At 45.4% G+C, this 26,838-nt stretch overlaps 2 long non-coding RNA genes across 2 annotated transcripts; both read right to left on the bottom strand.

The window, feature by feature from the left end:
* Positions 1-14,534: 14,534 nt before the first annotated feature.
* On the bottom strand, positions 14,535-15,663 carry LOC148818779 (uncharacterized). Its single transcript, XR_016094400.1, has 2 exons — positions 15,562-15,663; positions 14,535-14,636 (listed from the first exon to the last, which is right to left on the bottom strand). It is a non-coding gene; the product is annotated as an uncharacterized LOC148818779 (long non-coding RNA).
* An 8,363-nt stretch (positions 15,664-24,026) lies between these two features.
* LOC148818778 (uncharacterized) lies at positions 24,027-25,555 on the bottom strand. Its single transcript, XR_016094399.1, has 2 exons — positions 25,389-25,555; positions 24,027-24,997 (listed from the first exon to the last, which is right to left on the bottom strand). It is a non-coding gene; the product is annotated as an uncharacterized LOC148818778 (long non-coding RNA).
* Positions 25,556-26,838: the final 1,283 nt, after the last annotated feature.

Below are 26,838 nucleotides of genomic sequence, written 5' to 3'. Positions count from 1 at the left end.
AGGATCTGTCTCTTTTCGCTTGCTTACACCACAGGTTTCATCGACGATAGTGTGCATCCTGGAGCAGTGAGTTATCGGTCTTATTTCTACCGAGAAACAGTTCAAGCCCTCACAAAACAATAACCGGGAGACGGTATATGAAGAAGTATTGTAAGACTTGCAGAGTAGATTTGAATAGACAGTGGACGTCACACTGCGTGCTTGAATATCAGAGATTCAATTCATTCTTTCCTGCAGGTTAACCTCCTGGTTGACATTGTACCGCTGTCACTTCTTCACAAACTCATAATTCGCCGTGTTCAATTTTGTGTTGAGTTACAGGAACCTCAGCGTCAGATGAAATACTCCTCAGCGCCCCAGGGAGACTGGAGGACTGGCCAGATTTTCAGCTTTATTACCGGGTCCTTCGGCTCGGGGCTGTTGAGCAAAGTGCTCCCCTCTGCTGGAGAGCCACAGGGGCACTACAGAGCGGCCTCGTCTTCCCTGCTCCTGCCCGTGCTTGTGGTCGGCCAGCGTGACCGCACGAAAGACAAGGTAGCGCATTCGTGGTGTAAATACAGAATGTTCACTTGCTGACTGAGGAAAGTTACAGAGACGGGAGTATACGTTCTGAAATAATGTGAACCACTGTTACTACACACAGACTACTCAAAAATCACGTGGCTTTTTAAGGTCATTTTGTCTGCCTAAAGTATGTTAGATTTGTCACAGCAAAGAGTTTGAATAGTTACAGAATGCAGCAGCTAGAATTGTTACTTGGAGCAGAAAGTATGACCACATAACCCCCATACTTATCTCTCTTCATTGGCTTCCTATCAGGTACAGGGCAGACTTCAAAATCCTTCTACTTACTTACAAGGCTCTCAGAGGTCAGGCACCTGTCCTGCCTCGCAGGGATGCTGCAGAGGAGAAATACTGTACACAGCATGGTTTCAGAGGCCTGTCTGTCATGGGCTGGGCACCATGTGACTTGAATGCTGCATCAGTGCCATGGATCCCAGAGGGGCATCGTGGATACAGCTATCGTTTAGGAGGATTCTGCTGGTCTGCAGAGACCTGCATGGGGTACTGACATACAGACGACGTGATGGATGGATGGATTAATACCCGCATTCATTTATTTCTTTTTTTTTTAATGATCTAATGTTAGCATGCCCAAAGGGGTTGGGCAGCCAGCTGACCTTGGACCCCTAGAGGATTTTATTCTCCTTACTGAGGAGTCTTTGGTTCCTTTCCTCCATTGTCTTCAGTTCTGTATTCACAAAATGTATATTTACTTGCATTGTTAAGCGCCTTGGGGCAACCTTGTTGTGAAAGGCGCTATATGAAAATAAATTGAATTGAATTGAATGACAGAGTCACGGCTTTTCCAGTTTCCTCTCCTATTATCTTCTTTATCTGCACTCTCAAACGCAGTGAAACCTTGAACCTTTCAACGGGACCACTGTCGTTCTACATCAAAATGACTAACTAGGACGGAGACTTGAATGGGATGAAAAAGGAAAAGGCATTACTTGCAGGAACAAATTAAACTTACACGTGATCACTTGCTAAACAAAGTGATTCATTGGAGTGGAGGCGGTGAAAGCTTTGTGAATCAACTTACAAAAGGATACATGTAAGAAACGTAGCTCCCCTTGAAAAATCTATGAGTGTTATGTGGAGGTGAAAGTATTGTTCAATTATTGTAATAAAGCTCACTCAATTGAGACCCATGTTGGAAAAGTACCAGAGTATTCTCATCTAAGAGGAAATACTAACAAGTAGGATGTTAAAATGAAATGCATTAAAAACTGAATGATCTTCAGTAGCTAAATGATTATTGAGCTCTGGGTCACAGTGCTCCTGAAAAAAAAATCAAATTTCAGAGCTTGCGACCTCACCTAACGAAAAGCAGTTTGCGTAGCAGGGAAAGACTGGACTCCCACTGGGGATTTTTGCTTTTCATCCCGATGGTGATGTGCACCATATAGAACGTTGCTGGACCCATGTGCAATTGGTGTCATTTCTAATCTAGAGGTCGAAGCTGTGAAACTTTCAAAGAGATGGAAGATCTCTTGCGAGACACCGATTCACAGAAGGGGCTAATGAGATCTGTGCTTGAAGTCTCATTGTGCTGCACTATTTCATTTTTCAGGGGGCACGACTCACAGTTATCTAAAATCATTTCAGTGACGGACTAAACAGGCCTCTAGCAAAGACTCGGGAATGGACACAGACCTTATCATCTCTGCTCCCCGGGAAGCGTACAGAGATCACATTAGACGTGTTGCTCAAGCTCTTTATTGTCACGTACAGTAAACCCAGCAGTCTGGTCAGTGCGGGATGTGTTCTGTCCTGACGGCAGGGTCAGCAGCCAGAGGAGACCTGAAACACAAGACGGAGAGGTAAGACATTGATTCCGACAGAGAGAGCTTTCACACCGGATTACTGACAAGAGGAGCAATAAGAGAAGAGTAATAAAGACACGCCGAAGAGAATATTCTCATCTAAGAGGAAATATTAACAAGTAGGATGTGAAAATGAAAAGCATTAAAAACTGAATGATCCTCAGTAGCGAAATGATTACTGAGCTCTGGGTCACGGTGCTCTTGAAAAAAAATCAAATTTGAGCAGAGACGCCCACGGACAGCAGGTGAGTGAATGAGTTGTTTATTTTGTTTCCTGTGAATTATGTAGAATTCACAACGTTTTCCACTTGTACAGGAAAACCACTGAGAGCAGATTCACTTCTTCTGCACTAGAATGAATGATTTCCATCTTCACTCTAGGGTACTGTACTTTATAGCACTGTATTGTATTCTGCATATATGTCTGTTATTTATACATTTTCTTTCTCACTTTGTCTCTCTGTCCATTTGTATCAGTTTTTTGGAGAGCACCATCACACCAACATTTATTCTACTGCCTTATTAAGCAAATGTCTCTACTGAATTCTTTTTATATATAAAACACATTTTTTGACATGATATACACAAATGGCTAATTATACTTTCCGATTATATTTCCATCTTAGAAATGAAGCATTTCTCTCCTGCAGTTTGAGGTTGTTAAATAGAAAAAAAGGATCACCCCAGGGCTGAATCTTCTCTCTCTCTTACACACTTTGTTCACGAATGATTACAAGAGCAAACACATAGACTGACTTCTCACAAAGTGTGTCGATGACACAGTCCTGGTCAGCTTACTAAAGGACCCAGAAAATCACCACGGGCCATTCTGAACAGTTTCACGGAATGGTCTGTTGACTTCTCTTTGATGGTTCATGTTACAAGAGCAAAACAATACTCACTGATTTGAGGATAATTGCGCCATCCCTCCAGCCTACTGAAATGAACTGTCAGACTGCAGAAGCTGTCAGTGACTACAGGTCCTTGGGACTGGTCAGAGAAACCTGAGACGAGACAAACGTTGTGAGACCATTTATAAGCTTGTGACCTCAAATTAAACAGAAGTCAGACATTTTCAAAGGGGGCAACACCGCGGCACAGTGGTTAGCATCGCTGCCTCATAGCACCGGGGCCCTGGGTTTGATTCCGGGGGTGCTGTCTGTGTGGAGTCTGCGTGTTTGTTCGCGCTGCAGGGGATACCTCACCCCCACAGGGCACACAGACACAAACTCACACCACAGCCCGTTTTTCCACAACACAATCAACCCGCCAGTATCAGTTTGTGTTCAGTGCTGGGGAGGTGCCTTGTCCTTGCAGAACAAAAACAAGGTGATCAGGACTGACGGCAAGATTCAGGTATTCAAGTACCCCGTAAATCCAGGGCTCAAATGGGGGAACTGTTTCACGAGCTACACAATATCCTCACACATGATGACAGAGCCTCGGAAAGCCGTGTGGAGAGTGAGGTGCTCGTACCTAGCCGGAGTTAAAAGACCACGCATTGAGCACCATCGATCTATCCAACCCAGAAAAGCACACATCTCTGTGATACAGAGGCTAAAGCAACATGTGAGTTGAATCAGCAATTGTGCTGATGAGCCAGTCAGCAATTTTTCAGAAACAGCAAAAATGTCAGCCTCCAGGAGCTGCAGAAGATTGTGAGATATAAAGGAGTGAAACCAGGGCAGGAGAAACCGATTCCTCGTGCAGGAAGCTGAGGAAAAAGATGCACACCCTGCAGACTGAAAGGAAGACGGCACAAACTATCGGTAATGTCAGCCTCGAAGAAAGTGTAGTGCAGTGTGAGTTGCAACTAAGTTTTTGTTCAATATTTTTTTGGTCTGAAAGAGACTATTTTGATTAGATGCATGCAATACTATTTCTTTCTCATTCTCTGTCTTTTTATGTCTTATTTAGATCACAGCATAAAGTTCATAACCCAGCCAGTTGCTTTGGCTCGGAAAGCATCCCTCAGCAGGGACAGCCCTGATCCCCAAACACAGGGCTGCCCTTCCCACTGCCCGTCTGCTCTCTGCCCAGTGGAAGTAGTGCTTCTGCCCCGCAGCTGTGTGAGAGAAGATGAGCTGAGAACACTAACCCACCTCTGGAGAGGGAAGAGTCTCAGCTGGAGGGGAGGAGGAGCTGCCGGGCTGCCGCAGACAAGGCGCCGCTGAAATGATATAGAAATCTTTTAGAACCAAACGTCACCTGGCTCAGTGTTTAAGCTGTAGTACATGATCACATTAGATTATTAAAACATGCAGACTGCCATCTCCATTCTGTACAAACAAAGGGTTTTCCATTGTAGAAAACACCACCGCATATCCAAAGCGGAGTGCACTGGGACTGCAGTCCAGAGAAACCCATCATGTAACAAGAACTGGAGGCCATTTCACACCGAAACTGTAGAATAGGATTCTTTCTGCACACCCAGTACTTGGGGCTGTGTCAGAGGCTCCTCACCGGAAGAGACGTGCATTCCTGTTCGGCTCCTCTGGTTCTGTGATGATTTTAGACGTCGAATCGGGCAGGAGGCAGGCGCTCTTCGGAAGCTCTCGTCCCGTGCTATAACTCGGACCACGCGATGGCACAACTGCTTCCTCCATACAAACAGAAACTTCAAACAACAAAACCCAACAAGAAATCTGTGCACACTTGGACTCCTGCTGCAGCTGAGGAGCTGTCACGCACAGAGAGAAACAGGCCCAGGGTCCCAGCGCTGCCACCCACGCTGCCATACCTCTCTAGGGGGTAGCCTTGGTTACGAGGTATTGTTATCAGACTTAACACAAACATTATATCTAATCACAAAATCTGCTTAATTCTACATTTCGTCATCCACATCAGTTAATTTCTTGACCCCAATTATACTATTTTAAACCCAGTTTTCAAAGCACGGGTTTATGTCTCAAAGTTATTTCTCTGTATTCTAGATGGTGCATCTATGGGGGGTATGTTTATCCGTAAGAGACCACGTGAGAACTTCGTGGAAGCTGGCAAGTTTGGGGGGGGGGGGGTCCTAGCATCCAAATGACATTCAAGTAAAACTCTATGCCCTCTACTTCCTGAAAGATTAAATTAGGGGAAACATACACCACCTACACTGCTCAATTTTGTAAATAATTCTCTATCGGTATCAATACTAGATGCTCTACAACCTGAAGCCTTTAGGCCTCCTTCTGTCTGTGTTTGACGAATAACAACCATGAATAAAGTGTTTTTTTATTTTACTAAGGTAGAGAACATCAAATCACAAATCACATTTTTGAAAATCTTAATACCAAGAAATGGAATCGCATCTTTTACATGGTTATTACATGTGGAGCAGACACTTTCCAACAGCCACCAATTCACTTTTCTGATATGTAAAGAAAGACCAGATACAGAGGAAATGACTTGTAAACACACTTAATTGCTTTGTCCACCTCTGCGCTCTCTCTCAGAGAGACAGTTGTATCCTCAGCCAATTGGGAACACCTGTAATCTCTTTATCCTGTACTTGAACACCCTGAAACTATTTGTTATAGGAGTGTAGGCAGTGGGAAGAGGAATGGGCTCGTGTCGAATTGCCTTACCCATTCCCAATCTGCAGGAGGTCCCACGACGGCAGGTAGCTGCTCCAGTCGCTGGAGCTCAGTTCGCTGTCGAGGGAGGACGAGGGCTCTGGCTCGGGGGAATCACGGCTCCACAGCTCCTACCTGTTGCAGAGTGTTTCTGCCCTCCTGATGGCCTCTGTGTTTTAGAAGGATCTGTCTCTTTTCGCTTGCTTACACCACAGGTTTCATCGACGATAGTGTGCATCCTGGAGCAGTGAGTTATCGGTCTTATTTCTACCGAGAAACAGTTCAAGCCCTCACAAAACAATAACCGGGAGACGGTATATGAAGAAGTATTGTAAGACTTGCAGAGTAGATTTGAATAGACAGTGGACGTCACACTGCGTGCTTGAATATCAGAGATTCAATTCATTCTTTCCTGCAGGTTAACCTCCTGGTTGACATTGTACCGCTGTCACTTCTTCACAAACTCATAATTCGCCGTGTTCAATTTTGTGTTGAGTTACAGGAACCTCAGCGTCAGATGAAATACTCCTCAGCGCCCCAGGGAGACTGGAGGACTGGCCAGATTTTCAGCTTTATTACCGGGTCCTTCGGCTCGGGGCTGTTGAGCAAAGTGCTCCCCTCTGCTGGAGAGCCACAGGGGCACTACAGAGCGGCCTCGTCTTCCCTGCTCCTGCCCGTGCTTGTGGTCGGCCAGCGTGACCGCACGAAAGACAAGGTAGCGCATTCGTGGTGTAAATACAGAATGTTCACTAGCTGACTGAGGAAAGTTACAGAGACGGGAGTATACGTTCTGAAATAATGTGAACCACTGTTACTACACACAGACTACTCAAAAATCACGTGGCTTTTTAAGGTCATTTTGTCTGCCTAAAGTATGTTAGATTTGTCACAGCAAAGAGTTTGAATAGTTACAGAATGCAGCAGCTAGAATTGTTACTTGGAGCAGAAAGTATGACCACATAACCCCCATACTTATCTCTCTTCATTGGCTTCCTATCAGGTACAGGGCAGACTTCAAAATCCTTCTACTTACTTACAAGGCTCTCAGAGGTCAGGCACCTGTCCTGCCTCGCAGGGATGCTGCAGAGGAGAAATACTGTACAGAGCATGGTTTCAGAGGCCTGTCTGTCATGGGCTGGGCACCATGTGACTTGAATGCTGCATCAGTGCCATGGATCCCAGAGGGGCATCGTGGATACAGCTATCGTTTAGGAGGATTCTGCTGGTCTGCAGAGACCTGCATGGGGTACTGACATACAGACGACGTGATGGATGGATGGATTAATACCCGCATTCATTTATTTCTTTTTTTTTTAATGATCTAATGTTAGCATGCCCAAAGGGGTTGGGCAGCCAGCTGACCTTGGACCCCTAGAGGATTTTATTCTCCTTACTGAGGAGTCTTTGGTTCCTTTCCTCCATTGTCTTCAGTTCTGTATTCACAAAATGTATATTTACTTGCATTGTTAAGCGCCTTGGGGCAACCTTGTTGTGAAAGGCGCTATATGAAAATAAATTGAATTGAATTGAATGACAGAGTCACGGCTTTTCCAGTTTCCTCTCCTATTATCTTCTTTATCTGCACTCTCAAACGCAGTGAAACCTTGAACCTTTCAACGGGACCACTGTCGTTCTACATCAAAATGACTAACTAGGACGGAGACTTGAATGGGATGAAAAAGGAAAAGGCATTACTTGCAGGAACAAATTAAACTTACACGTGATCACTTGCTAAACAAAGTGATTCATTGGAGTGGAGGCGGTGAAAGCTTTGTGAATCAACTTACAAAAGGATACATGTAAGAAACGTAGCTCCCCTTGAAAAATCTATGAGTGTTATGTGGAGGTGAAAGTATTGTTCAATTATTGTAATAAAGCTCACTCAATTGAGACCCATGTTGGAAAAGTACCAGAGTATTCTCATCTAAGAGGAAATACTAACAAGTAGGATGTTAAAATGAAATGCATTAAAAACTGAATGATCTTCAGTAGCTAAATGATTATTGAGCTCTGGGTCACAGTGCTCCTGAAAAAAAAATCAAATTTCAGAGCTTGCGACCTCACCTAACGAAAAGCAGTTTGCGTAGCAGGGAAAGACTGGACTCCCACTGGGGATTTTTGCTTTTCATCCCGATGGTGATGTGCACCATATAGAACGTTGCTGGACCCATGTGCAATTGGTGTCATTTCTAATCTAGAGGTCGAAGCTGTGAAACTTTCAAAGAGATGGAAGATCTCTTGCGAGACACCGATTCACAGAAGGGGCTAATGAGATCTGTGCTTGAAGTCTCATTGTGCTGCACTATTTCATTTTTCAGGGGGCACGACTCACAGTTATCTAAAATCATTTCAGTGACGGACTAAACAGGCCTCTAGCAAAGACTCGGGAATGGACACAGACCTTATCATCTCTGCTCCCCGGGAAGCGTACAGAGATCACATTAGACGTGTTGCTCAAGCTCTTTATTGTCACGTACAGTAAACCCAGCAGTCTGGTCAGTGCGGGATGTGTTCTGTCCTGACGGCAGGGTCAGCAGCCAGAGGAGACCTGAAACACAAGACGGAGAGGTAAGACATTGATTCCGACAGAGAGAGCTTTCACACCGGATTACTGACAAGAGGAGCAATAAGAGAAGAGTTATAAAGACACGCCGAAGAGAATATTCTCATCTAAGAGGAAATATTAACAAGTAGGATGTGAAAATGAAAAGCATTAAAAACTGAATGATCCTCAGTAGCGAAATGATTACTGAGCTCTGGGTCACGGTGCTCTTGAAAAAAAATCAAATTTGAGCAGAGACGCCCACGGACAGCAGGTGAGTGAATGAGTTGTTTATTTTGTTTCCTGTGAATTATGTAGAATTCACAACGTTTTCCACTTGTACAGGAAACCCACTGAGAGCAGATTCACTTCTTCTGCACTAGAATGAATGATTTCCATCTTCACTCTAGGGTACTGTACTTTATAGCACTGTATTGTATTCTGCATATATGTCTGTTATTTATACATTTTCTTTCTCACTTTGTCTCTCTGTCCATTTGTATCAGTTTTTTGGAGAGCACCATCACACCAACATTTATTCTACTGCCTTATTAAGCAAATGTCTCTACTGAATTCTTTTTATATATAAAACACATTTTTTGACATGATATACACAAATGGCTAATTATACTTTCCGATTATATTTCCATCTTAGAAATGAAGCATTTCTCTCCTGCAGTTTGAGGTTGTTAAATAGAAAAAAAGGATCACCCCAGGGCTGAATCTTCTCTCTCTCTTACACACTTTGTTCACGAATGATTACAAGAGCAAACACATAGACTGACTTCTCACAAAGTGTGTCGATGACACAGTCCTGGTCAGCTTACTAAAGGACCCAGAAAATCACCACGGGCCATTCTGAACAGTTTCACGGAATGGTCTGTTGACTTCTCTTTGATGGTTCATGTTACAAGAGCAAAACAATACTCACTGATTTGAGGATAATTGCGCCATCCCTCCAGCCTACTGAAATGAACTGTCAGACTGCAGAAGCTGTCAGTGACTACAGGTCCTTGGGACTGGTCAGAGAAACCTGAGACGAGACAAACGTTGTGAGACCATTTATAAGCTTGTGACCTCAAATTAAACAGAAGTCAGACATTTTCAAAGGGGGCAACACCGCGGCACAGTGGTTAGCATCGCTGCCTCATAGCACCGGGGCCCTGGGTTTGATTCCGGGGGTGCTGTCTGTGTGGAGTCTGCGTGTTTGTTCGCGCTGCAGGGGATACCTCACCCCCACAGGGCACACAGACACAAACTCACACCACAGCCCGTTTTTCCACAACACAATCAACCCGCCAGTATCAGTTTGTGTTCAGTGCTGGGGAGGTGCCTTGTCCTTGCAGAACAAAAACAAGGTGATCAGGACTGACGGCAAGATTCAGGTATTCAAGTACCCAGTAAATCCAGGGCTCAAATGGGGGAACTGTTTCACGAGCTACACAATATCCTCACACATGATGACAGAGCCTCGGAAAGCCGTGTGGAGAGTGAGGTGCTCGTACCTAGCCGGAGTTAAAAGACCACGCATTGAGCACCATCGATCTATCCAACCCAGAAAAGCACACATCTCTGTGATACAGAGGCTAAAGCAACATGTGAGTTGAATCAGCAATTGTGCTGATGAGCCAGTCAGCAATTTTTCAGAAACAGCAAAAATGTCAGCCTCCAGGAGCTGCAGAAGATTGTGAGATATAAAGGAGTGAAACCAGGGCAGGAGAAACCGATTCCTCGTGCAGGAAGCTGAGGAAAAAGATGCACACCCTGCAGACTGAAAGGAAGACGGCACAAACTATCGGTAATGTCAGCCTCGAAGAAAGTGTAGTGCAGTGTGAGTTGCAACTAAGTTTTTGTTCAATCTTTTTTTGGTCTGAAAGAGACTATTTTGATTAGATGCATGCAATACTATTTCTTTCGCATTCTCTGTCTTTTTATGTCTTATTTGGATCACACCATAAAGTTCATAACCCAGCCAGTTGCTTTGGCTCGGAAAGCATCCCTCAGCAGGGACAGCCCTGATCCCCAAACACAGGGCTGCCCTTCCCACTGCCCGTCTGCTCTCTGCCCAGTGGAAGTAGTGCTTCTGCCCCGCAGCTGTGTGAGAGAAGATGAGCTGAGAACACTAACCCACCTCTGGAGAGGGAAGAGTCTCAGCTGGAGGGGAGGAGGAGCTGCCGGGCTGCCGCAGACAAGGCGCCGCTGAAATGATATAGAAATCTTTTAGAATCAAACGTCACCTGGCTCAGTGTTTAAGCTGTAGTACATGATCACATTAGATTATTAAAACATGCAGACTGCCATCTCCATTCTGTACAAACAAAGGGTTTTCCATTGTAGAAAACACCACCGCATATCCAAAGCGGAGTGCACTGGGACTGCAGTCCAGAGAAACCCATCATGTTACGAGAACTGGAGGCCATTTCACACCGAAACTGTAGAATAGGATTCTTTCTGCACACCCAGTACTTGGGGCTGTGTCAGAGGCTCCTCACCGGAAGAGACGTGCATTCCTGTTCGGCTCCTCTGGTTCTGTGATGATTTTAGACGTCGAATCGGGCAGGAGGCAGGCGCTCTTCGGAAGCTCTCGTCCCGTGCTATAACTCGGACCACGCGATGGCACAACTGCTTCCTCCATACAAACAGAAACTTCAAACAACAAAACCCAACAAGAAATCTGTGCACACTTGGACTCCTGCTGCAGCTGAGGAGCTGTCACGCACAGAGAGAAACAGGCCCAGGGTCCCAGCGCTGCCACCCACGCTGCCATACCTCTCTAGGGGGTAGCCTTGGTTACGAGGTATTGTTATCAGACTTAACACAAACATTATATCTAATCACAAAATCTGCTTAATTCTACATTTCGTCATCCACATCAGTTAATTTCTTGACCCCAATTATACTATTTTAAACCCAGTTTTCAAAGCACGGGTTTATGTCTCAAAGTTATTTCTCTGTATTCTAGATGGTGCATCTATGGGGGGTATGTTTATCCGTAAGAGACCACGTGAGAACTTCATGGAAGCTGGCAAGTTTGGGGGGGGTCCTAGCATCCAAATGACATTCAAGTAAAACTCTATGCCCTCTACTTCCTGAAAGATTAAATTAGGGGAAACATACACCACCTACACTGCTCAATTTTGTAAATAATTCTCTATCGGTATCAATACTAGATGCTCTACAACCTGAAGCCTTTAGGCCTCCTTCTGTCTGTGTTTGACGAATAACAACCATGAATAAAGTGTTTTTTTATTTTACTAAGGTAGAGAACATCAAATCACAAATCACATTTTTGAAAATCTTAATACCAAGAAATGGAATCGCATCTTTTACATGGTTATTACATGTGGAGCAGACACTTTCCAACAGCCACCAATTCACTTTTCTGATATGTAAAGAAAGACCAGATACAGAGGAAATGACTTGTAAACACACTTAATTGCTTTGTCCACCTCTGCGCTCTCTCTCAGAGAGACAGTTGTATCCTCAGCCAATTGGGAACACCTGTAATCTCTTTATCCTGTACTTGAACACCCTGAAACTATTTGTTATAGGAGTGTAGGCAGTGGGAAGAGGAATGGGCTCGTGTCGAATTGCCTTACCCATTCCCAATCTGCAGGAGGTCCCACGACGGCAGGTAGCTGCTCCAGTCGCTGGAGCTCAGTTCGCTGTCGAGGGAGGACGAGGGCTCTGGCTCGGGGGAATCACGGCTCCACAGCTCCTACCTGTTGCAGAGTGTTTCTGCCCTCCTGATGGCCTCTGTGTTTTAGAAGGATCTGTCTCTTTTCGCTTGCTTACACCACAGGTTTCATCGACGATAGTGTGCATCCTGGAGCAGTGAGTTATCGGTCTTATTTCTACCGAGAAACAGTTCAAGCCCTCACAAAACAATAACCGGGAGACGGTATGTGAAAAAGTATTGTAAGACTTGCAGAGTAGATTTGAATAGACAGTGGACGTCACACTGCGTGCTTGAATATCAGAGATTCAATTCATTCTTTCCTGCAGGTTAACCTCCTGGTTGACATTGTACCGCTGTCACTTCTTCACAAACTCATAATTCGCCGTGTTCAATTTTGTGTTGAGTTACAGGAACCTCAGCGTCAGATGAAATACTCCTCAGCGCCCCAGGGAGACTGGAGGACTGGCCAGATTTTCAGCTTTATTACCGGGTCCTTCGGCTCGGGGCTGTTGAGCAAAGTGCTCCCCTCTGCTGGAGAGCCACAGGGGCACTACAGAGCGGCCTCGTCTTCCCTGCTCCTGCCCGTGCTTGTGGTCGGCCAGCGTGACCGCGCGCAAGACAAGGTAGCGCATTCGTGGTGTAAATACAGAATGTTCACTAGCTGACTGAGGAAAGTTACAGAGACGGGAGTATACGTTCTGAAATAATGTGAACCACTGTTACTACACACAGACAGACTACTCAAAAATCACGTGGCTTTTTAAGGTCATTTTGTCTGCCTAAAGTATGTTAGATTTGTCACAGCAAAGAGTTTGAATACTTACAGAATGCAGCAGCTAGAATTGTTACTTGGAGCAGAAAGTATGACCACATAACCCCCATACTTATCTCTCTTCATTGGCTTCCTATCAGGTACAGGGCGGACTTCAAAATCCTTCTACTTACTTACAAGGCTCTCAGAGGTCAGGCACCTGTCCTGCCTCGCAGGGATGCTGCAGAGGAGAAATACTGTACACAGCATGGTTTCAGAGGCCTGTCTGTCATGGGCTGGGCACCATGTGACTTGAATGCTGCATCAGTGCCATGGATCCCAGAGGGGCATCGTGGATACAGCTATCGTTTAGGAGGATTCTGCTGGTCTGCAGAGACCTGCATGGGGTACTGACATACAGACGACGTGATGGATGGATGGATTAATACCCGCATTCATTTATTTCTTTTTTTTTTAATGATCTAATGTTAGCATGCCCAAAGGGGTTGGGCAGCCAGCTGACCTTGGACCCCTAGAGGATTTTATTCTCCTTACTGAGGAGTCTTTGGTTCCTTTCCTCCATTGTCTTCAGTTCTGTATTCACAAAATGTATATTTACTTGCATTGTTAAGCGCCTTGGGGCAACCTTGTTGTGAAAGGCGCTATATGAAAATAAATTGAATTGAATTGAATGACAGAGTCACGGCTTTTCCAGTTTCCTCTCCTATTATCTTCTTTATCTGCACTCTCAAACGCAGTGAAACCTTGAACCTTTCAACGGGACCACTGTCGTTCTACATCAAAATGACTTTAACTAGGACGGAGACTTGAATGGGATGAAAAAGGAAAAGGCATTACTTGCAGGAACAAATTAAACTTACACGTGATCACTTGCTAAACAAAGTGATTCATTGGAGTGGAGGCGGTGAAAGCTTTGTGAATCAACTTACAAAAGGATACATGTAAGAAACGTAGCTCCCCTTGAAAAATCTATGAGCGTTATGTGGAGGTGAAAGTATTGTTCAATTATTGTAATAAAGCTCACTCAATTGAGACCCATGTTGGAAAAGTACCAGAGTATTCTCATCTAAGAGGAAATACTAACAAGTAGGATGTTAAAATGAAATGCATTAAAAACTGAATGATCTTCAGTAGCTAAATGATTATTGAGCTCTGGGTCACAGTGCTCCTGAAAAAAAAATCAAATTTCAGAGCTTGCGACCTCACCTAACGAAAAGCAGTTTGCGTAGCAGGGAAAGACTGGACTCCCACTGGGGATTTTTGCTTTTCATCCCGATGGTGATGTGCACCATATAGAACGTTGCTGGACCCATGTGCAATTGGTGTCATTTCTAATCTAGAGGTCGAAGCTGTGAAACTTTCAAAGAGATGGAAGATCTCTTGCGAGACACCGATTCACAGAAGGGGCTAATGAGATCTGTGCTTGAAGTCTCATTGTGCTGCACTATTTCATTTTTCAGGGGGCACGACTCACAGTTATCTAAAATCATTTCAGTGACGGACTAAACAGGCCTCTAGCAAAGACTCGGGAATGGACACAGACCTTATCATCTCTGCTCCCCGGGAAGCGTACAGAGATCACATTAGACGTGTTGCTCAAGCTCTTTATTGTCACGTACAGTAAACCCAGCAGTCTGGTCAGTGCGGGATGTGTTCTGTCCTGACGGCAGGGTCAGCAGCCAGAGGAGACCTGAAACACAAGACGGAGAGGTAAGACATTGATTCCGACAGAGAGAGCTTTCACACCGGATTACTGACAAGAGGAGCAATAAGAGAAGAGTAATAAAGACACGCCGAAGAGAATATTCTCATCTAAGAGGAAATATTAACAAGTAGGATGTGAAAATGAAAAGCATTAAAAACTGAATGATCCTCAGTAGCGAAATGATTACTGAGCTCTGGGTCACGGTGCTCTTGAAAAAAAATCAAATTTGAGCAGAGACGCCCACGGACAGCAGGTGAGTGAATGAGTTGTTTATTTTGTTTCCTGTGAATTATGTAGAATTCACAACGTTTTCCACTTGTACAGGAAAACCACTGAGAGCAGATTCACTTCTTCTGCACTAGAATGAATGATTTCCATCTTCACTCTAGGGTACTGTACTTTATAGCACTGTATTGTATTCTGCATATATGTCTGTTATTTATACATTTTCTTTCTCACTTTGTCTCTCTGTCCATTTGTATCAGTTTTTTGGAGAGCACCATCACACCAACATTTATTCTACTGCCTTATTAAGCAAATGTCTCTACTGAATTCTTTTTATATATAAAACACATTTTTTGACATGATATACACAAATGGCTAATTATACTTTCCGATTATATTTCCATCTTAGAAATGAAGCATTTCTCTCCTGCAGTTTGAGGTTGTTAAATAGAAAAAAAGGATCACCCCAGGGCTGAATCTTCTCTCTCTCTTACACACTTTGTTCACGAATGATTACAAGAGCAAACACATAGACTGACTTCTCACAAAGTGTGTCGATGACACAGTCCTGGTCAGCTTACTAAAGGACCCAGAAAATCACCACGGGCCATTCTGAACAGTTTCACGGAATGGTCTGTTGACTTCTCTTTGATGGTTCATGTTACAAGAGCAAAACAATACTCACTGATTTGAGGATAATTGCGCCATCCCTCCAGCCTACTGAAATGAACTGTCAGACTGCAGAAGCTGTCAGTGACTACAGGTCCTTGGGACTGGTCAGAGAAACCTGAGACGAGACAAACGTTGTGAGACCATTTATAAGCTTGTGACCTCAAATTAAACAGAAGTCAGACATTTTCAAAGGGGGCAACACCGCGGCACAGTGGTTAGCATCGCTGCCTCATAGCACCGGGGCCCTGGGTTTGATTCCGGGGGTGCTGTCTGTGTGGAGTCTGCGTGTTTGTTCGCGCTGCAGGGGATACCTCACCCCCACAGGGCACACAGACACAAACTCACACCACAGCCCGTTTTTCCACAACACAATCAACCCGCCAGTATCAGTTTGTGTTCAGTGCTGGGGAGGTGCCTTGTCCTTGCAGAACAAAAACAAGGTGATCAGGACTGACGGCAAGATTCAGGTATTCAAGTACCCCGTAAATCCAGGGCTCAAATGGGGGAACTGTTTCACGAGCTACACAATATCCTCACACATGATGACAGAGCCTCGGAAAGCCGTGTGGAGAGTGAGGTGCTCGTACCTAGCCGGAGTTAAAAGACCACGCATTGAGCACCATCGATCTATCCAACCCAGAAAAGCACACATCTCTGTGATACAGAGGCTAAAGCAACATGTGAGTTGAATCAGCAATTGTGCTGATGAGCCAGTCAGCAATTTTTCAGAAACAGCAAAAATGTCAGCCTCCAGGAGCTGCAGAAGATTGTGAGATATAAAGGAGTGAAACCAGGGCAGGAGAAACCGATTCCTCGTGCAGGAAGCTGAGGAAAAAGATGCACACCCTGCAGACTGAAAGGAAGACGGCACAAACTATCGGTAATGTCAGCCTCGAAGAAAGTGTAGTGCAGTGTGAGTTGCAACTAAGTTTTTGTTCAATCTTTTTTTGGTCTGAAAGAGACTATTTTGATTAGATGCATGCAATACTATTTCTTTCGCATTCTCTGTCTTTTTATGTCTTATTTGGATCACACCATAAAGTTCATAACCCAGCCAGTTGCTTTGGCTCGGAAAGCATCCCTCAGCAGGGACAGCCCTGATCCCCAAACACAGGGCTGCCCTTCCCACTGCCCGTCTGCTCTCTGCCCAGTGGAAGTAGTGCTTCTGCCCCGCAGCTGTGTGAGAGAAGATGAGCTGAGAACACTAACCCACCTCTGGAGAGGGAAGAGTCTCAGCTGGAGGGGAGGAGGAGCTGCCGGGCTGCCGCAGACAAGGCGCCGCTGAAATGATATAGAAATCTTTTAGAATCAAACGTCACCTGGCTCAGTGTTTAAGCTGTAGTACATGATCACATTAGATTATTAAAACATGCAGACTGCCATCTCCATTCTGTACAAACAAAGGGTTTTCCATTGTAGAAAACACCACCGCATATCCAAAGCGGAGTGCACTGGGACTGCAGTCCAGAGAAACCCATCATGTTACGAGAACTGGAGGCCATTTCACACCGAAACTGTAGAATAGGATTCTTTCTGCACACCCAGTACTTGGGGCTGTGTCAGAGGCTCCTCACCGGAAGAGACGTGCATTCCTGTTCGGCTCCTCTGGTTCTGTGATGATTTTAGACGTCGAATCGGGCAGGAGGCAGGCGCTCTTCGGAAGCTCTCGTCCCGTGCTATAACTCGGACCACGCGATGGCACAACTGCTTCCTCCATACAAACAGAAACTTCAAACAACAAAACCCAACAAGAAATCTGTGCACACTTGGACTCCTGCTGCAGCTGAGGAGCTGTCACGCACAGAGAGAAACAGGCCCAGGGTCCCAGCGCTGCCACCCACGCTGCCATACCTCTCTAGGGGGTAGCCTTGGTTACGAGGTATTGTTATCAGACTTAACACAAACATTATATCTAATCACAAAATCTGCTTAATTCTACATTTCGTCATCCACATCAGTTAATTTCTTGACCCCAATTATACTATTTTAAACCCAGTTTTCAAAGCACGGGTTTATGTCTCAAAGTTATTTCTCTGTATTCTAGATGGTGCATCTATGGGGGGTATGTTTATCCGTAAGAGACCACGTGAGAACTTCATGGAAGCTGGCAAGTTTGGGGGGGGGGGGGGTCCTAGCATCCAAATGACATTCAAGTAAAACTCTATGCCCTCTACTTCCTGAAAGATTAAATTAGGGGAAACATACACCACCTACACTGCTCAATTTTGTAAATAATTCTCTATCGGTATCAATACTAGATGCTCTACAACCTGAAGCCTTTAGGCCTCCTTCTGTCTGTGTTTGACGAATAACAACCATGAATAAAGTGTTTTTTTATTTTACTAAGGTAGAGAACATCAAATCACAAATCACATTTTTGAAAATCTTAATACCAAGAAATGGAATCGCATCTTTTACATGGTTATTACATGTGGAGCAGACACTTTCCAACAGCCACCAATTCACTTTTCTGATATGTAAAGAAAGACCAGATACAGAGGAAATGACTTGTAAACACACTTAATTGCTTTGTCCACCTCTGCGCTCTCTCTCAGAGAGACAGTTGTATCCTCAGCCAATTGGGAACACCTGTAATCTCTTTATCCTGTACTTGAACACCCTGAAACTATTTGTTATAGGAGTGTAGGCAGTGGGAAGAGGAATGGGCTCGTGTCGAATTGCCTTACCCATTCCCAATCTGCAGGAGGTCCCACGACGGCAGGTAGCTGCTCCAGTCGCTGGAGCTCAGTTCGCTGTCGAGGGAGGACGAGGGCTCTGGCTCGGGGGAATCACGGCTCCACAGCTCCTACCTGTTGCAGAGTGTTTCTGCCCTCCTGATGGCCTCTGTGTTTTAGAAGGATCTGTCTCTTTTCGCTTGCTTACACCACAGGTTTCATCGACGATAGTGTGCATCCTGGAGCAGTGAGTTATCGGTCTTATTTCTACCGAGAAACAGTTCAAGCCCTCACAAAACAATAACCGGGAGACGGTATGTGAAAAAGTATTGTAAGACTTGCAGAGTAGATTTGAATAGACAGTGGACGTCACACTGCGTGCTTGAATATCAGAGATTCAATTCATTCTTTCCTGCAGGTTAACCTCCTGGTTGACATTGTACCGCTGTCACTTCTTCACAAACTCATAATTCGCCGTGTTCAATTTTGTGTTGAGTTACAGGAACCTCAGCGTCAGATGAAATACTCCTCAGCGCCCCAGGGAGACTGGAGGACTGGCCAGATTTTCAGCTTTATTACCGGGTCCTTCGGCTCGGGGCTGTTGAGCAAAGTGCTCCCCTCTGCTGGAGAGCCACAGGGGCACTACAGAGCGGCCTCGTCTTCCCTGCTCCTGCCCGTGCTTGTGGTCGGCCAGCGTGACCGCGCGCAAGACAAGGTAGCGCATTCGTGGTGTAAATACAGAATGTTCACTAGCTGACTGAGGAAAGTTACAGAGACGGGAGTATACGTTCTGAAATAATGTGAACCACTGTTACTACACACAGACAGACTACTCAAAAATCACGTGGCTTTTTAAGGTCATTTTGTCTGCCTAAAGTATGTTAGATTTGTCACAGCAAAGAGTTTGAATACTTACAGAATGCAGCAGCTAGAATTGTTACTTGGAGCAGAAAGTATGACCACATAACCCCCATACTTATCTCTCTTCATTGGCTTCCTATCAGGTACAGGGCGGACTTCAAAATCCTTCTACTTACTTACAAGGCTCTCAGAGGTCAGGCACCTGTCCTGCCTCGCAGGGATGCTGCAGAGGAGAAATACTGTACACAGCATGGTTTCAGAGGCCTGTCTGTCATGGGCTGGGCACCATGTGACTTGAATGCTGCATCAGTGCCATGGATCCCAGAGGGGCATCGTGGATACAGCTATCGTTTAGGAGGATTCTGCTGGTCTGCAGAGACCTGCATGGGGTACTGACATACAGACGACGTGATGGATGGATGGATTAATACCCGCATTCATTTATTTCTTTTTTTTTTAATGATCTAATGTTAGCATGCCCAAAGGGGTTGGGCAGCCAGCTGACCTTGGACCCCTAGAGGATTTTATTCTCCTTACTGAGGAGTCTTTGGTTCCTTTCCTCCATTGTCTTCAGTTCTGTATTCACAAAATGTATATTTACTTGCATTGTTAAGCGCCTTGGGGCAACCTTGTTGTGAAAGGCGCTATATGAAAATAAATTGAATTGAATTGAATGACAGAGTCACGGCTTTTCCAGTTTCCTCTCCTATTATCTTCTTTATCTGCACTCTCAAACGCAGTGAAACCTTGAACCTTTCAACGGGACCACTGTCGTTCTACATCAAAATGACTTTAACTAGGACGGAGACTTGAATGGGATGAAAAAGGAAAAGGCATTACTTGCAGGAACAAATTAAACTTACACGTGATCACTTGCTAAACAAAGTGATTCATTGGAGTGGAGGCGGTGAAAGCTTTGTGAATCAACTTACAAAAGGATACATGTAAGAAACGTAGCTCCCCTTGAAAAATCTATGAGTGTTATGTGGAGGTGAAAGTATTGTTCAATTATTGTAATAAAGCTCACTCAATTGAGACCCATGTTGGAAAAGTACCAGAGTATTCTCATCTAAGAGGAAATACTAACAAGTAGGATGTTAAAATGAAATGCATTAAAAACTGAATGATCTTCAGTAGCTAAATGATTATTGAGCTCTGGGTCACAGTGCTCCTGAAAAAAAAATCAAATTTCAGAGCTTGCGACCTCACCTAACGAAAAGCAGTTTGCGTAGCAGGGAAAGACTGGACTCCCACTGGGGATTTTTGCTTTTCATCCCGATGGTGATGTGCACCATATAGAACGTTGCTGGACCCATGTGCAATTGGTGTCATTTCTAATCTAGAGGTCGAAGCTGTGAAACTTTCAAAGAGATGGAAGATCTCTTGCGAGACACCGATTCACAGAAGGGGCTAATGAGATCTGTGCTTGAAGTCTCATTGTGCTGCACTATTTCATTTTTCAGGGGGCACGACTCACAGTTATCTAAAATCATTTCAGTGACGGACTAAACAGGCCTCTAGCAAAGACTCGGGAATGGACACAGACCTTATCATCTCTGCTCCCCGGGAAGCGTACAGAGATCACATTAGACGTGTTGCTCAAGCTCTTTATTGTCACGTACAGTAAGCCCAGCAGTCTGGTCAGTGCGGGATGTGTTCTGTCCTGACGGCAGGGTCAGCAGCCAGAGGAGACCTGAAACACAAGACGGAGAGGTAAGACATTGATTCCGACAGAGAGAGCTTTCACACCGGATTACTGACAAGAGGAGCAATAAGAGAAGAGTAATAAAGACACGCCGAAGAGAATATTCTCATCTAAGAGGAAATATTAACAAGTAGGATGTGAAAATGAAAAGCATTAAAAACTGAATGATCCTCAGTAGCGAAATGATTACTGAGCTCTGGGTCACGGTGCTCTTGAAAAAAAATCAAATTTGAGCAGAGACGCCCACGGACAGCAGGTGAGTGAATGAGTTGTTTATTTTGTTTCCTGTGAATTATGTAGAATTCACAACGTTTTCCACTTGTACAGGAAACCCACTGAGAGCAGATTCACTTCTTCTGCACTAGAATGAATGATTTCCATCTTCACTCTAGGGTACTGTACTTTATAGCACTGTATTGTATTCTGCATATATGTCTGTTATTTATACATTTTCTTTCTCACTTTGTCTCTCTGTCCATTTGTATCAGTTTTTTGGAGAGCACCATCACACCAACATTTATTCTACTGCCTTATTAAGCAAATGTCTCTACTGAATTCTTTTTATATATAAAACACATTTTTTGACATGATATACACAAATGGCTAATTATACTTTCCGATTATATTTCCATCTTAGAAATGAAGCATTTCTCTCCTGCAGTTTGAGGTTGTTAAATAGAAAAAAAGGATCACCCCAGGGCTGAATCTTCTCTCTCTCTTACACACTTTGTTCACGAATGATTACAAGAGCAAACACATAGACTGACTTCTCACAAAGTGTGTCGATGACACAGTCCTGGTCAGCTTACTAAAGGACCCAGAAAATCACCACGGGCCATTCTGAACAGTTTCACGGAATGGTCTGTTGACTTCTCTTTGATGGTTCATGTTACAAGAGCAAAACAATACTCACTGATTTGAGGATAATTGCGCCATCCCTCCAGCCTACTGAAATGAACTGTCAGACTGCAGAAGCTGTCAGTGACTACAGGTCCTTGGGACTGGTCAGAGAAACCTGAGACGAGACAAACGTTGTGAGACCATTTATAAGCTTGTGACCTCAAATTAAACAGAAGTCAGACATTTTCAAAGGGGGCAACACCGCGGCACAGTGGTTAGCATCGCTGCCTCATAGCACCGGGGCCCTGGGTTTGATTCCGGGGGTGCTGTCTGTGTGGAGTCTGCGTGTTTGTTCGCGCTGCAGGGGATACCTCACCCCCACAGGGCACACAGACACAAACTCACACCACAGCCCGTTTTTCCACAACACAATCAACCCGCCAGTATCAGTTTGTGTTCAGTGCTGGGGAGGTGCCTTGTCCTTGCAGAACAAAAACAAGGTGATCAGGACTGACGGCAAGATTCAGGTATTCAAGTACCCCGTAAATCCAGGGCTCAAATGGGGGAACTGTTTCACGAGCTACACAATATCCTCACACATGATGACAGAGCCTCGGAAAGCCGTGTGGAGAGTGAGGTGCTCGTACCTAGCCGGAGTTAAAAGACCACGCATTGAGCACCATCGATCTATCCAACCCAGAAAAGCACACATCTCTGTGATACAGAGGCTAAAGCAACATGTGAGTTGAATCAGCAATTGTGCTGATGAGCCAGTCAGCAATTTTTCAGAAACAGCAAAAATGTCAGCCTCCAGGAGCTGCAGAAGATTGTGAGATATAAAGGAGTGAAACCAGGGCAGGAGAAACCGATTCCTCGTGCAGGAAGCTGAGGAAAAAGATGCACACCCTGCAGACTGAAAGGAAGACGGCACAAACTATCGGTAATGTCAGCCTCGAAGAAAGTGTAGTGCAGTGTGAGTTGCAACTAAGTTTTTGTTCAATATTTTTTTGGTCTGAAAGAGACTATTTTGATTAGATGCATGCAATACTATTTCTTTCTCATTCTCTGTCTTTTTATGTCTTATTTAGATCACAGCATAAAGTTCATAACCCAGCCAGTTGCTTTGGCTCGGAAAGCATCCCTCAGCAGGGACAGCCCTGATCCCCAAACACAGGGCTGCCCTTCCCACTGCCCGTCTGCTCTCTGCCCAGTGGAAGTAGTGCTTCTGCCCCGCAGCTGTGTGAGAGAAGATGAGCTGAGAACACTAACCCACCTCTGGAGAGGGAAGAGTCTCAGCTGGAGGGGAGGAGGAGCTGCCGGGCTGCCGCAGACAAGGCGCCGCTGAAATGATATAGAAATCTTTTAGAACCAAACGTCACCTGGCTCAGTGTTTAAGCTGTAGTACATGATCACATTAGATTATTAAAACATGCAGACTGCCATCTCCATTCTGTACAAACAAAGGGTTTTCCATTGTAGAAAACACCACCGCATATCCAAAGCGGAGTGCACTGGGACTGCAGTCCAGAGAAACCCATCATGTAACAAGAACTGGAGGCCATTTCACACCGAAACTGTAGAATAGGATTCTTTCTGCACACCCAGTACTTGGGGCTGTGTCAGAGGCTCCTCACCGGAAGAGACGTGCATTCCTGTTCGGCTCCTCTGGTTCTGTGATGATTTTAGACGTCGAATCGGGCAGGAGGCAGGCGCTCTTCGGAAGCTCTCGTCCCGTGCTATAACTCGGACCACGCGATGGCACAACTGCTTCCTCCATACAAACAGAAACTTCAAACAACAAAACCCAACAAGAAATCTGTGCACACTTGGACTCCTGCTGCAGCTGAGGAGCTGTCACGCACACACCTCCTGTTGCTCACAGAGAGAAACAGGCCCAGGGTCCCAGCACTGCCACCCACTGCGCCGCGGTCTCTCACCTTTTCACCTCCACATGCAGATCATGACGCGACCGGAGACTCGCCGATTAGATTAAAAAAGCCGGCTGTTTACCTCCTGGAGGTCAGATCGCAACAACGTTTACAGCTCCGTTGCCACGGCAACCACGTTTTATTGACAAAGTAAAATAAACACCGGAGAAAAGTTTGCAAACAAGACGGGAGCTAAGAAACACGAGGACAGTGGGTTTGCTTTATGTGCCGGGTCGATAAACCAGCGCTGCAGACACGTGAAATACAAGAAAACATACACACAAGGGAACACATAAGAGAGACATAGAAATACAAGACACGATAAATACGCTGAAATTGTATGAATATAATTAATTCTAACGTTCAATCAAATCAGCGAAACACGTGGGCAGGGCAGCCCGGTGAACTAGAGACTACATTACCCACAAGCCCTGTGGGCGACAACATTTTGACGTCATCGACTCGCGTCTTTTGTATTTTTTTAAGATTTTTTTATTAAACGTGTAAAGAATTTACAAAGAGAAATACAATCAGAGGATCAAATTAGGTACAAGAGAAGAAACACAAACAGAAAAATACACAGTTAACCGCCAGAGGTAATAAGTAAGTTATATGATTAAATTGTATTTTTTACACATATCATATGTTTTCCGTGCTTTATTATTTCTCACATTTTTAATAGAATTTAAATAGTGTTTCAGCTCCACCTCAAAAGAACTAAAAAGGGGAGTATTATTTGGATTTATGGATGTGAAATTTACCAAGAATGATTAATAAATTGACTATAAATAAATGCTCTTTTTCCAACTTTTCTACTAAACAGTACAATAAAATGTCAAAATCCTTCAATCTAACAAACACCTTTAACTGCCTGCAAACAAAACTCTGTAAATCCGTCCAAAACAGCTCAACAAACCTACACCTAACAAAGAAATGCACCAAAGATTCCTTTTCCCGCAGAACAAGTCTTTCCGATAGCGCTTTGAGACTCACCTCCGTGGACTCGTGTATCTCTGTCGCCACCCAGTGGACATTTCTCGGAAGTGTCACCGCCCGCCGTAATTCAGTAAAGTCCCGGAATTGAAATTGTGATTGGACGAGAGCCGTATCCGTCCCGCCTCCTGCCGAAATCTCGGCGCTGAATGGTTCAGAGCCGAGTCACTCAAGGCGAGGGCGGTATTTCCGTGGAAGAACACGGAAGTCCGCGGTGACTGGCTAGGAGCGGTGTCACTCACCCAAAGTAAGAGGAAGTCCCGCCTCTTGCCAGCCAACGGCGGTGATTGGACACGCCGTGCGCCACTCTTATGACGTCCCTTAACTGCGACGGATCCGGATCTGATGCGTGATTTGCGCGACAGCCGGTCCGTCGCTGAGATCGGTCTGGAGCCGCGGCCCAGGATGCTGTGGTTCCGCTCTCTGCTCGTCAAGCACTGCGGACTCCTGGAAAACCGCATTGCAGGGCAGAGAGTTATTGAACTCCAGACGTCGCTGGAGAGTTACTTTACTGGCGAGTCACCTCACGTTGTTGATTAATTCGACCTTATTGTGTTTTCTCTTCTTTAACATTTATATTGCAATAGTAAAAATGCTATTCATTACAATCATTACAGAGTACAGATCACCGGGGTACATTATACAGGCCGATAAAGATAAGGTACGCACAGCTTTCATGTTGGGACATTTAGAAATAGTTTGGAGACGTGCCCTCATGTGTTTCAGATGTGACTTCTTTCCATTTGGAAGCGCCTTACTTCTACCAAGGAAAGAAAAGGCTTCGAAAATGAGATCGTAATGAAGAGATAGTAACGATCATTTCAGTGCGTGAGCTTACCTGTTATATTAGGCGAGATTTCACACGGATAATCAAACAAGAACGAGTTTGCCCTGGAATCCGTTCCACTGCCGAACCTGAAAGTCAGAGCATGACTGCCGTCAGTCCGGATCCAGTGGAAGGCTGATCCACTCCGGGTTTTCCTATGCCGACAGTCCGGATCCAGTGGAAGGCTGATCCACTCCGGGTTTTCTGCTGCCGTCAGTCCGGATCCAGTGGAAGGCTGATCCACTCCGGGTTTTCTGCTGCCGACAGTCCGGATCCAGTGGAAGGCTGATCCACTGCGGGTTTTCCTATGCCGACAGTCCGGATCCAGTGGAAGGCTGATCCACTGCGGGTTTTCCTATGCCGACAGTCCGGATCCAGTGGAAGGCTGATCCACTCCATGTTTTCTGCTGCCGTCAGTCCGGATCCAGTGGAAGGCTGATCCACTCCGGGTTTTCTGCTGCCGTCAATCCGGGTCCAGTGGAAGGCTGATCCACTCCGGGTTTTCTGCTGCCGTCAATCCGGGTCCAGTGGAAGGCTGATCCACTCCGGGTTTTCTGCTGCCGTCAATCCGGATCCAGTGGAAGGCTGATCCACTCCGGGTTTTCCTATGCCGACACTCTATACTCTTCTCCAGAAGCTTAAGGAGAAATTATGAAAAAAAGTTTATGAAAACGTTTTATGAAAAGATCACGGCGCTGGGGTCAATGTGGGACGCCGGATCTACGCGGAAGCAGCCGGAAGTCAGAACAACGCGTCACTTTTGAATTGTTTTTTTTACATTTTTTAAAGTAAGCATTAACAAGAACAAAGAATACAATACAAATACAAGTACCGGTCTGTCGCTGAGCTCGGTGTGGTTCCGCTCTCTGCTCGTCAAGCACTGCGTTATTAGTGAACTCCAGACACCGCTGGAGAGTGTATTGTAACGCTTACGGCCGACAGGTACTGTGTAAGAGCCGGCGTACCAGAGCAGGTGACGTCACCGCCCTTTCCTGTGATAGCAGGACTACAGCTACTGGGCTGTAGAGAGATCTCTCTTTAGCTCACGGTGCTAGGTCGCTGCAGAGAGACGCGGAAGTCCCGGGTTCGAGCCACCTATACTTTGGGCCGACCAGATGCGGCAAGGGCGCCCGCCTGAGCCCCCGTTGCGTTACATTGGTGTCAGAAGCGGGGTGGGATAGCCCTTCGCCGGGGACGGCGATTTAAGCGGGGGAGAGTGTAACGCTTACGGCCGACAGGTACTGTGTAAGAGCCGGCGTACCAGAGCAGGTGACGTCACCGCCCTTTCCTGTGATAGCAGGACTACAGCTACTGGGCTGTAGAGAGATCTCTCTTTAGCTCACGGTGCTAGGTCGCTGCAGAGAGACGCGGAAGTCCCGGGTTCGAGCCACCTATACTTTGGGCCGACCAGATGCGGCAAGGGCGCCCGCCTGAGCCCCCGTTGCGTTACAGTATTTACCGG

Source organism: Atractosteus spatula, chromosome 18 (genome assembly GCF_055471065.1).
Source record: "Atractosteus spatula isolate fAtrSpa1 chromosome 18, fAtrSpa1.hap1, whole genome shotgun sequence".
Lineage (NCBI taxonomy): Eukaryota > Metazoa > Chordata > Actinopteri > Semionotiformes > Lepisosteidae > Atractosteus > Atractosteus spatula.
This window is presented reverse-complemented; position numbering and strand designations above follow the sequence as displayed.